The sequence below is a fragment of the Crocuta crocuta genome, unplaced genomic scaffold (assembly GCF_008692635.1).
Source record: "Crocuta crocuta isolate KB4526 unplaced genomic scaffold, BGI_CrCroc_1.0 scaffold116, whole genome shotgun sequence".
Classification (NCBI taxonomy): Eukaryota; Metazoa; Chordata; class Mammalia; order Carnivora; family Hyaenidae; genus Crocuta; species Crocuta crocuta.
This window is the reverse complement of record NW_027531562.1, coordinates 2,960,403-2,970,559: the sequence shown is the minus strand read 5'-3', so window position 1 is coordinate 2,970,559 and position 10,157 is coordinate 2,960,403. Positions and strand designations below refer to the sequence as shown.

Here is a 10,157-nt window from a genome sequence, read left to right as displayed (position 1 = left end):
AATCAGAGATAAGAGAAAAAAAGTTGTAGGATAGAATGCATCATGTGATCCTATTTATACCTTAAGAAATGGAACGTGTGGGGACGCCTGGGTGGCTCAGTCGGTTAAATGTCCGACTTCAGCTCAGGTCATGATCACACGATTCGTGGGTTCAAGCCCCATGTCGGGCTCTGTGCTGACAGCCAGCTCAGAGCCTGGAGCCTGCTTCAGATTCTGTATCTCCCTCTCTCTCTGACCCTACCTGCTCATGCTGTCTTTCTCTCTCAGAACTAAATTTTTAAAAACATTTAAAAAGTTTAAAAATTAAAAAAAAAAAAAAGAAATGGAACGTGTGCACACATACAAATACACACGCACACAGCTTTAGAGGGAAAAAGGGCTTTTTCAGACTCACTAGTTTCCTGAACTGATTAGTTTTGTCAACTTTATTTTTCAGAATATCATTTTTATACCAAGGGTGGTGAGAAAGTTGTTCCTTGGGAAAGAAAAAAAAATCCTACATTCCCTAATCCAAAATCTAACAGATTTAGAGGATATTGTGAGTCTCTACATCTAGTCAGGAGGCTTTGAGGGAACTTCCTCCTTCTGACTCCAGTGTTTATATAGACTCAGCACCTCATATGCACTCAGAAATACAGGATATCCTGACTTAAATAATAAAGGCAGCCATGTGAGATGTCCAGATGAGGGTTCAAATGTGTTTTTGATTTCTTGAATTAATAACGCTGTCCAAAAACAAGATCCAAGCTGGAATTCTCTGCTGCCCTCAAAAGATAAATCTAAAAAAGTTGGGCTGATGGGTGGACAATGGTCCAGTCAGGACATTCTGTGAGCTTTGAGCAGAGGGGCGTGGCTCATCACCATGGCTCCCTGGGTTCCATGGGTAGATGTCTGATTTTGTCACCTCTGACAGTGGGGCTTTGCCCAGCAGCCTCCAGGATATGAGGTGGGGCAAGAGCTAGTTGCTTCCACTGAGTTCCCCTCCTTCATGCCAGCTGCCCTGTTGTGAGCTACAAATGTGTGATGCCCAGGGCTGGGATGCCAGTTACCACTCTTACAGACACCAGCCTGGGCGCTGCTGGGCCCTGGCTGTGCTCACTGGCAGCTGGGGGACAGAACATGAGCCTCTTTCCCCTGATGGTAACCCTTAAAACAACAGGGTTCCCAGGGACCAGTGAGCACATTTAAAAAATAAAAATAACTGTTATCATTATATAAATAACCAATGACAAAAACATACTGGAACAGGAAAAAAACGATGCCTTGGAAACAAGAAGATATATTTGAAAGGGCTCAACAAAATGGAAAAACTTCCCCAGTAATTACAGTTCCCATGTCTAAATTCTCTCAGTGGCTAGCTGGAAGTCAGATGGAGGGATTAGAAGATACTAGAGTCATCTTGGGACCTAACTGTCCTCCTTTCTCTAAGAAACACAGCTCTCGAAGTATCTTCTCACTTGATTACCCCATGCCTTGACACCATCTAAACATCTACACGAAAGGTACGTGTACTGGGATGTGTGTATTGTGATTTATAAAGCACCGTAGAAACATTCTCATGTAATCATGAGGATTACACGGATTTACTCAAATACAGAAACTAGTAGAAGGGCTTAATGCACTAATGTTTCTTGTTGGGGATTCAGTAGCCTCAATGACCAATAGGGACTCAAAAGCTGCCACCAAAAGGCAGAATTTTATTAAACACAAATCCAACTCTGAGATTCTTGATTTTCTTTTGGTAACTTTTTTTTAATGTATGTTTGTTTGTTTGTTTCTGAGAGAGAGAGAGAGAGAGAAAGATAGCCTTAGCAGGGGAGGGTCAGAGAGAGAGGGAGATACAGAATCCGAAACAGGCTCCAGCCTCTGAGCTGGCTATCAGCAGAGCCTGACACGGCACTCGAACCCACGAACCATGAGATCATGATCTGAGCCGAAGTCAGACGCTTAACCAACTGAGCCATCCAGGCGCCCCTGAGATTCTTGATTTTTAACATTAGGAAGGCCAATAACGTTTTAAAGTGGTGAGTAAGGTAGCTTGTTAAATGCACCAAAAATTTTTTTCTTCATCACTATTTTAAATGATAAACTTCATGCTCATGTAAGAAAATTAACAATAGAGGCACCTGGGTGGCTCAGTCAGTTAGCACTCAACTCTTGATTTTGGCTCAGGTCATGATTTCATGGCTCGTGAGATAAAGCCCTGTGTCAGGCCACAGTGACATGACAGAGCCTGCTTGGAATTCTCTCTCTATCCCTCTCTCTCTGCCCCTCCCCTGCATGTGCTCATGTGCTCTCTCTCTCTCTCAAAATAAATAAACTTTAAAAAAAAGAAAGAAAAGAAAATTCAACAGTAAAGAAGGGTATAAGATGATTCCCTAATCCCAGCTGTTAATCACCATTAATAGTTTCTTGCATATTCTTCTACAAAATTCCTATGCTTATATAAAAGCACACATATATGCTTCAACAAATATAAAAATTGTGTACAAATATATTTATATTATATATGTATATACTATTTATGAAATCATAATTAGGATAGTATGCATTCTGTAATATTTTTAATGTTTTTATTTATTTTTGAGAGAGAGAGAGAGAGAAGCATGAGCAGGGGAGGGTCAGAGAGAGAGGGAGACACAGAATCTGACAGGCTCCAGGCTCTGAGCTGTCAGCACAGAGCCTGATGCAGGGCTCGAACCCACGAACCGTATGGTCATGACCTGAGCCGAAGTCGGACGCTCAACCAACTGAGTCACTCAGGCACCCCTATTCTGTAATTTTTTAAATGTTTACTTACTTATTTTGAGAGAGAAAGAGAGAGTGAGAGCGAGGGACAGAAAGAGAATCCCAGCCAAGCTCCACACTGTCAGCACTGTCAGCGCAGAGCCTGAAGTAGGGCTCAAACCCACGAATGTTGAGATCATGACCTGAGCTCAAATCAAGAGTCAGAGGTTTAACTGACTAAGCCACCCTCATTTTAGGTGCCCTTAATTTTTATTTATTTATTTATTTTTACAATCCAGTGTATGTTGGGCATTTTCACACATTGGTACAATTGATCTGCTACATTATAAATCATTGTTTCATAGTGGGGCCCCTGGGTTGTTCAGTCAGTTAAATGGTTAAGCATCTGACTTTGGCTCAGGTCATGATCTTGCAGTTTGTGAATTTGAGCCCCGCATCAGGCGCTCTGCTTCAGCACGGAGCTTGCTTTGGATCCTCTCTCTCCCTCCCTCTCTCTCTCCCCTGCTCTCTCTCAAAAATAAATAAACATTAAAAAATTGTTTCATATTATTCCAATATTTGTATTACTAGGTTTTAACCAGAGCCTTAGCGATGGACATTTATGTTGCTCACAGTTTTGTTTTGTTTTTAAAATAGCTATCACTTAATTGGCCTCCAATATGTTACACCAATCTACACTCCTACAAATGGCACATGTGTGGGCCTGTTTCTGAATACCTATTGCCCCTGAGGATTATCAGAACTTTTCTAAATACATTTTAGAATGTATCTAAGTCAGTCCTTTGTGGTAGAAACATATACACAGGGGAAATGCATGAAATCAGCACATTTACCTGAGTAAACAAACTATAGATTCCAGGTCAGTAGAAGAGTAAGTTATATGGGAGTCACTGATTTGTTGTTGTTGTTGTTGTTGTTTTTAAACTTTATTTTGAGAGAAAGAGAGCCAGGGAGGGGCAGAGAGAGAGGGAAGAGAATTCCAAGCAGGCTCTATGCTGACAGCCCAGAGCCTGAGGCGGGGCTCAAACCCAGGAACTCTAAGATTTTGACCTGAGCCAAAATCAAGAGTCAGATGCTGAATCCACTGAGCCGCCCAGGCACCCTGGGGAGTCACTGATTTGTGATTCTCTGCTTTAGTTTCCTAAGATTTGGGACTTGGAAAGCCTTTTGTCATTACAGTTCTCCAAGTGTTGAACAGGTATATAGGCTCCATAGACTGTGCTGGGCCTGTGTCTCCAGCTCCCAGTATGCTTGTAGTTAACATTCCAAAACACAAGGCTGTGCTGGTAGTTAGAGACTCTAATCAATGTTTAACCGTGTTTTGTTTTTGTTTTTTAAATACATTCAGACACCCAATTTGGGAGGCCAGAAACACATTTCCTCTCTACTGTACTGACTGGGGCGTAGTCACTAGTGCCACGGGCCAAACCCACCAAAAACCTTCCCCAGGGTTTTGGATCTTGGCAAGAGGCCACTCAATACGTACTTCCCTTGACTGAATGAAAGACAAGCCGAGAAGCACAACTACTACATGGAAGAAGGGGAGGAGGAGTGGAAGACAGTAGATAAAGATCCCCTTGGTTATGAAGGAAAGGCAGAGAGTTTCATTTCCCTTGTTGGACGCAAACATGGCATGGAAGCCCAGGAACAGGCTCAAAATAGTGATCCTGGCAGGGCACACCAGACTTCTGAGATTGATTGTAAAAGCTTCCAGCTTATGAAGTCTCCAATGTCTTTTTTCAGCTAGCAACTAGAATGCCAAAGGCAAGGCATTTTTCCAGTAACTTGATATACTTCCTATCAACTAGCAGCTTCTTCAGATTCCTTGAGTAAGGAAGCAACGAGTTCTCTTCTATGCGGAGGGAGAAGATCCTGTTTCCTGGAAATAGCTCTGTCATATTTCATCAGAAATACCAGCATAGCTTCACTGGTTATATTTCACAGGGCTCTGATGATGTTCTATATTCTCAGAAGGAAAGGACAAGTAAACACAAATCTGCTTTAGCATTCTGGATGCCTGGGTGCACAAAGCATAGTGTAATTACTCTCATCTCCACACGTACCAGGGTATTTGTTTCCAGCACTGAGAAGCAGCATTCAATGAACCCAGAACCTCTTGGGTTTTGTACAATTATTGTTCTTTTTATAAATCCTACTTTAAAATGTCTATCAACTAGTTTTCAAAATTTAAAATCACAACTATTTGTTGCAGGTTTTTTAAAAAGTAAATTAAAGCCAAGTATTAATGAAATTCAGACGATTATCAAATATTTGTCCCCCCCCACCAATGTCAGGACTAGCTGATTTTAATACTGAGTTCTTTTTATTTTTAATTTTAAGATAATTTTTTTTAACATTTATTTACTTTTGAGAGACAGAGAGTGACAGAATGAGCAGGCTTGAAGTTCAAGCCCTATGTTGAGCGTGGAGCCTATTAAAAAAAATAAGTAAATAAGAAGGTTAAAATTTTTTAAAAATTTAATGTTTTTCTTTTATTTTTGAGAGAGAGAGAGAGAGAGCGAAAGCAGGAGAGGGGCAGAGAGAGAAGGAGACACAGAATCTGAAGCAGGCTCCAGGCTCTGAGCTATCAACACAGGGCTTGAACTCTTAACCAAGTGATCAATACCTGAGCTAATGTCAGACATTTAACCGACTGAGCCATGCAGGCACCCCAATAAGGCTAAAATGTTGATTAAAAAACTAGATAAGGGCAATACGTGTAAAGAAAATTACTGGCCCTAAATACTTACAAATGTAAACACACACACACACACACACACACACACACACACACACACATTCCTAAAGAAACCATTAGCTAAACAAATCCAATAAGGTATTACAAAAAGTCATATATCAAAATCTAGTAATTTATCCTAGAAAAGCCAAACTGGTTCAAAAAATAGAAAATCTATCAATGTAATCGACCACATTAAGGAACTAAAACAGAAAAATCATTAGCTTGATTGAGAAAAAAATTGGATAAATCTTTGTGCCTGTTTATGATTTTTTTAATTAAAAAAATTTTAAGCTTATTTATTTACTTTGAGAGAGAGAGAGCATCCGCACACAAGTTGGGGAAGGACAGAAAGAAGGAGAGACAGAATCCCAAGCAGGCTCCACACCATCAGCTCAGAACTTGATTTGGAGCTCAAACTCACAAACCATGGAGAATATGATCTGTGCCAAGATCAAGAGTCAGAAGCTTAACCAACTATGCCACCTGGGCAGCCCTAAAACAAGAACTCTTAGCAAACTTGGAGTAGAATAAATCTTACCTAATCTGACAAAGATTTTATACCAACTTTAGACACATGTCTTAAGGGTTGGAAAAAAGTCCTCATAATTTAACATAATTCTTGTAGGGGAGGAAAAATAATTTTCCCTCTACCCTTCTGAATTCTTAGTTGAGACCCTATAATAAAAACACAGATTAACACCACAAGAGAAAAACAGAAATTTTTTTAAATGTATGCCTCACATACACATGGGAGATACCCAGGGAAAAATGAATAACTCCCTGATGTATCTTAGAATTCAGGATTAAATATCAGTTTAATAGGGAAAGGGGGGGGGGGATGTAAGCCTTTTAGGGGAAAGTAAATGATTTGTAGGAAAGATGAATAGGCACTTAGAAGAACAGATTGTATGATATATGATATGATAGCTTGTGACAGTCTTTCTGGGTGGGTGTGTGTGTGCTGTTTTTAAAGTGTTTATTTTTGAGAGAAAGAGAGTGTGATTGGGGGAGGGGCAGAGGATCCGAAGTAGACTCTGTGCTGACAGCAGAGAGGCCGAAGCAGGGCTCAAACTCACAAACTGCAAGATCATGCCCTGAACCAAAGTCAGCTCAACCAACAAAGCCATCCAGGTGCCCCTCTGGGTGTGGTTCTGACTTCTCCTCTCCTCTCCTGTGATAAGAATCAGTCTTCCCTGGTTGATGAAACTCTCTGGGAGGGGATTTATGACAGCTAAGTTCCTTTTGGAAGCTCTGTCTTAGGCAGATAAGGGGAGTTCAGAGAAAGCCTCTCACTGCATTTGCTGTTTCTCAAGAGCCTACAGCTTAAAATAACTGATTACTAAAGTGACATATTTTGGGTTGGCATGTCCTGAACTCCTACAGTCATATTTTGGAGTGGCATTTTTCTGCCACCCTTTATACTATAAGGAAGAAAAACGTTACAGTCATTTATTTTAGCAGGTTCCAGACATAATAAAAGTTCCTTCATGATTTGTAAAGTGCTGAACACATAAAAAAGGAAAGAAATGTAGACTTCTGTCATGTTTTTGGTTATCCATTTTGCAACTGCTCTTCCTATGTGGGAGAAATCCTTTATTGTATATCATGTGAGATGCAATGCTCTGCTTTCCACAATGGAAACTTAGGTGGACACATCTCCCTTCTTGAATGGTGGCATTTCAGCAGCCAGAGGGAGGTATATGGTCTTGGGTTAGCTAAAGAGATGTTCCTGCTGGGACTCTAGATAGATGGCCCCTGATGTTTTGAGTGCATTAGCTGTGGTAGATAGAGTTCAATGGGGGCAGTCTCCTGCAGCCACTGCTGCCGCCACCTTCTTCTTCTCCTTCCTCTCCTCCTCCTCCTCCTCCTCTTCCTTCTTCTTTTAAAAGTAATCTCTACACCCAATGTGGGGCTCGAAATTACAACTCAAGATCAAGAGTTGCATGTTCTACTGGCTGAGCCAGCCAGGTGCCCCACAGCTTCCTACTTCTTGATCTTCCAGAGCTGCCTTGACTCTTAACATTTCTTCTAAGTTTGGTGTTCCTTTCCCATTGACTTGTTGAACCCATGAGGGCTTTCAATAAATTCTCATTTTTCTTTTCCTTTAAAAAAACAAGATAGTTTTGTGTTGTATGCAGCTAAGAACCTTGACAGATACACTTTACTTTCTACCACCTAGAAGCAATTCTACTAATATTATATTTTATTTTTTTAAGTTTTATTTATTTTTAAGAGAGAGGAGTGGGGAAGGTACAGATAGGGACTAGACAGAAGATCCAAAGTGGGCTCCATACTGACAGCAGAGAGCCTGATGTGGGATTCGAAATCACAAACCGTGAGATTATGACTTGAGCCATAATAAAAAAATGCTTTTTTTAATGTTTTTATTTATTTCTGAGAGAGAGACACACACACACAGCATGAGCAGGGGAAGGGTCAGAGAGAGAGGGAGATACAGAATCTGAAGCAGGCTCCAGGCTCTGAGCTAGCTGTCAGCACAGAGCCAGACCGGGGGCTCGAATCCACGAACTGTGAGATCATGACCTGAGCTGAAGTCGGATGATTAACTGACTGAGCCACCCAGCCTCCCCTATTAAATTCTATTTCTTTCCAGATCTCTGCTTTGTATTTTTATATTATTAATATCAAACTCCATACATTCTTGTACTTATTTATCTAGCTTAACATTCACAAATACATTATTTTAAACACTATAAATAAATTTGAAAGTTTATGTAATTATTCTATACCATAATTTCCTCATGCATGAGCATACTGGAAATTTGTCCCAAAATGTTCAGTTTATTATAAATAATTCTTTAAATAAATCATTGTTTGTTTTTTTCAGTTGTTTTTAATATTCCTTTATGATAAGTTTCCAAGAGTGGAATTATTATACTCAAGAGTAGGAGCCCTAATAGTAAGGTTGTGTCCAATAAATTAAAAAATGCATAACAAGGGGCGCCTGGGTGGCTTAGTCAGTTAAGCGTCTGACTTTCGCTTGGGTCATGATCTCGCGGTTCGTGGGTTCGAGCCCCGCATCAGGCTCTGTGCTGACTGCCAGCTCAGAGCCTGGAGCCTATTTCAGAGTCTGTATCTCCCTCTCTCTCTGACCCTCCCCTGCTCACGCTGTCTCTCTCTCTCTCCTAGAAATAAATAAAAAATATATATTAAAAAAATGCATAACAAGTACAAAGAATGGAGAAAATACACTGGCCATTATAATCATCAAAAAATTTACTGAGCCCCAACTAGATCTATGACCACATTAGGCACTTAGTGATAACCCTTGCCCTTACAATTGAGTCAAACATTTTCTCACCATCGAAGTTGCAAACAAGATCTACTAACAAATAATCTACAAAAATGAGAGAGCGCACAGTGTAAACATGACACTGCACTAGAATGTGCTGTGATATAAGACAGGATATTGGCTCTAGAAGGAGCTATAATAATTTGTGGTATAGGGGCGCCTGGGTGCCTCCGTTGGTTAAGTGTCGGACTTCGGCTTAGGTCATGAACTCACAGTTTGTGCGTTCGAGCCCCATGTCAGGCTCTGTGCTGAGAGCTAGCTCAGAGCCTGGAGCCTGTTTCGGATTCTGTGTCTCTCTCTTTCTGACCCCTCCCCTGCTCATGCTGTGTTTCTCTCAGAAATAAATAAGAACATTAAAATAAAAAAAATTTTAAAAAAATTGTGGTATAAATAAATGAAAGTAAAAAATAGAATTTATGTTTTTCAAGCTGTATAATTATAAAGGTTTGAACAAATAGATAAATGAACCTAAATAATTTAGGTCAAGATAAACTTAAAAATATTTTTTCTGGCTAAAGATTTACTCCACACTGTCTCCTCCAACCTAGGTCGGCTGTCCAAGGTGACAACCATATTGCCTCTAAAGTGGAATTTAGTTGCTGAACCAGCAATGTGACCCAGCATTCCATCTATAGTGGTCTCTGTTGGCTTCCCTCAGTTGAGTCTTACAGGCCACTTGCCCTCTAGACTTTTCAGCAGGCCTATCAGCCTCAGGATGGCCGCAGCACCAAGCGGCAGGCAAGATCTCAGGGGGCAGATGGTGGTAATCATGGAAATCCTGGCTTCTCTTGTTGGTAATGGATCAGCAGAAATGGCTTTAGGCAAACTGTTCCTTCATTAGCCTCATGACTGGAGAGATTTCATGACCCTCATGACACGAAGCTTGGGAACGTTCTTGTCTGCCAACTTGGGGTGCTTTGGCAGTTTGACATCCTTCTTGGCCACCACCACTCCCTCCTTACAAAAGGAGTTTATAAATCAAAACAGTATGGTGTTGGCACAAAAATAGACACAGAGATCAATGGAACAGAACAGAGAGCCCAGAAATAAACAGACACGCATATGATCAATTAATCTATGACAAAGGAGGCAAGAATATGCAATGGGGAAAAGGTAGTTTCTTCAACTAATGGTGTTGGGAAAACTGGAGAGCTGCATGCAAAACAATGAAACTGGACCACTTTCTAACATGATACACAAAAATTCAAAATGACTAAAAGACACAAATGTGAGACCTGAAACCATAAAAATCTTAGAAGAAAACATAGGAAGTAATTTCTTTTGACATCGGCATGGAAACGTTTTTGTAGGTACGTCTCTTGAGGCAAGGGAAACAAAAGCAAGATTAAACTATTG

General features: G+C 40.5%; 1 long non-coding RNA gene across 2 annotated transcripts in view; it reads left to right on the top strand.

Annotated features, from left to right (window-relative positions):
- Window positions 1–926: 926 nt before the first annotated feature.
- LOC144238798 (uncharacterized) overlaps window positions 927–10,157 on the top strand; it is a 42,529-nt gene continuing 33,298 nt past the window's right edge. For both annotated transcript variants that reach the window (XR_013337213.1, XR_013337212.1), the window contains exon 1: window positions 927–1,502. This is a non-coding gene — a long non-coding RNA (uncharacterized LOC144238798). The remainder of the gene's footprint in view (window positions 1,503–10,157) is intronic.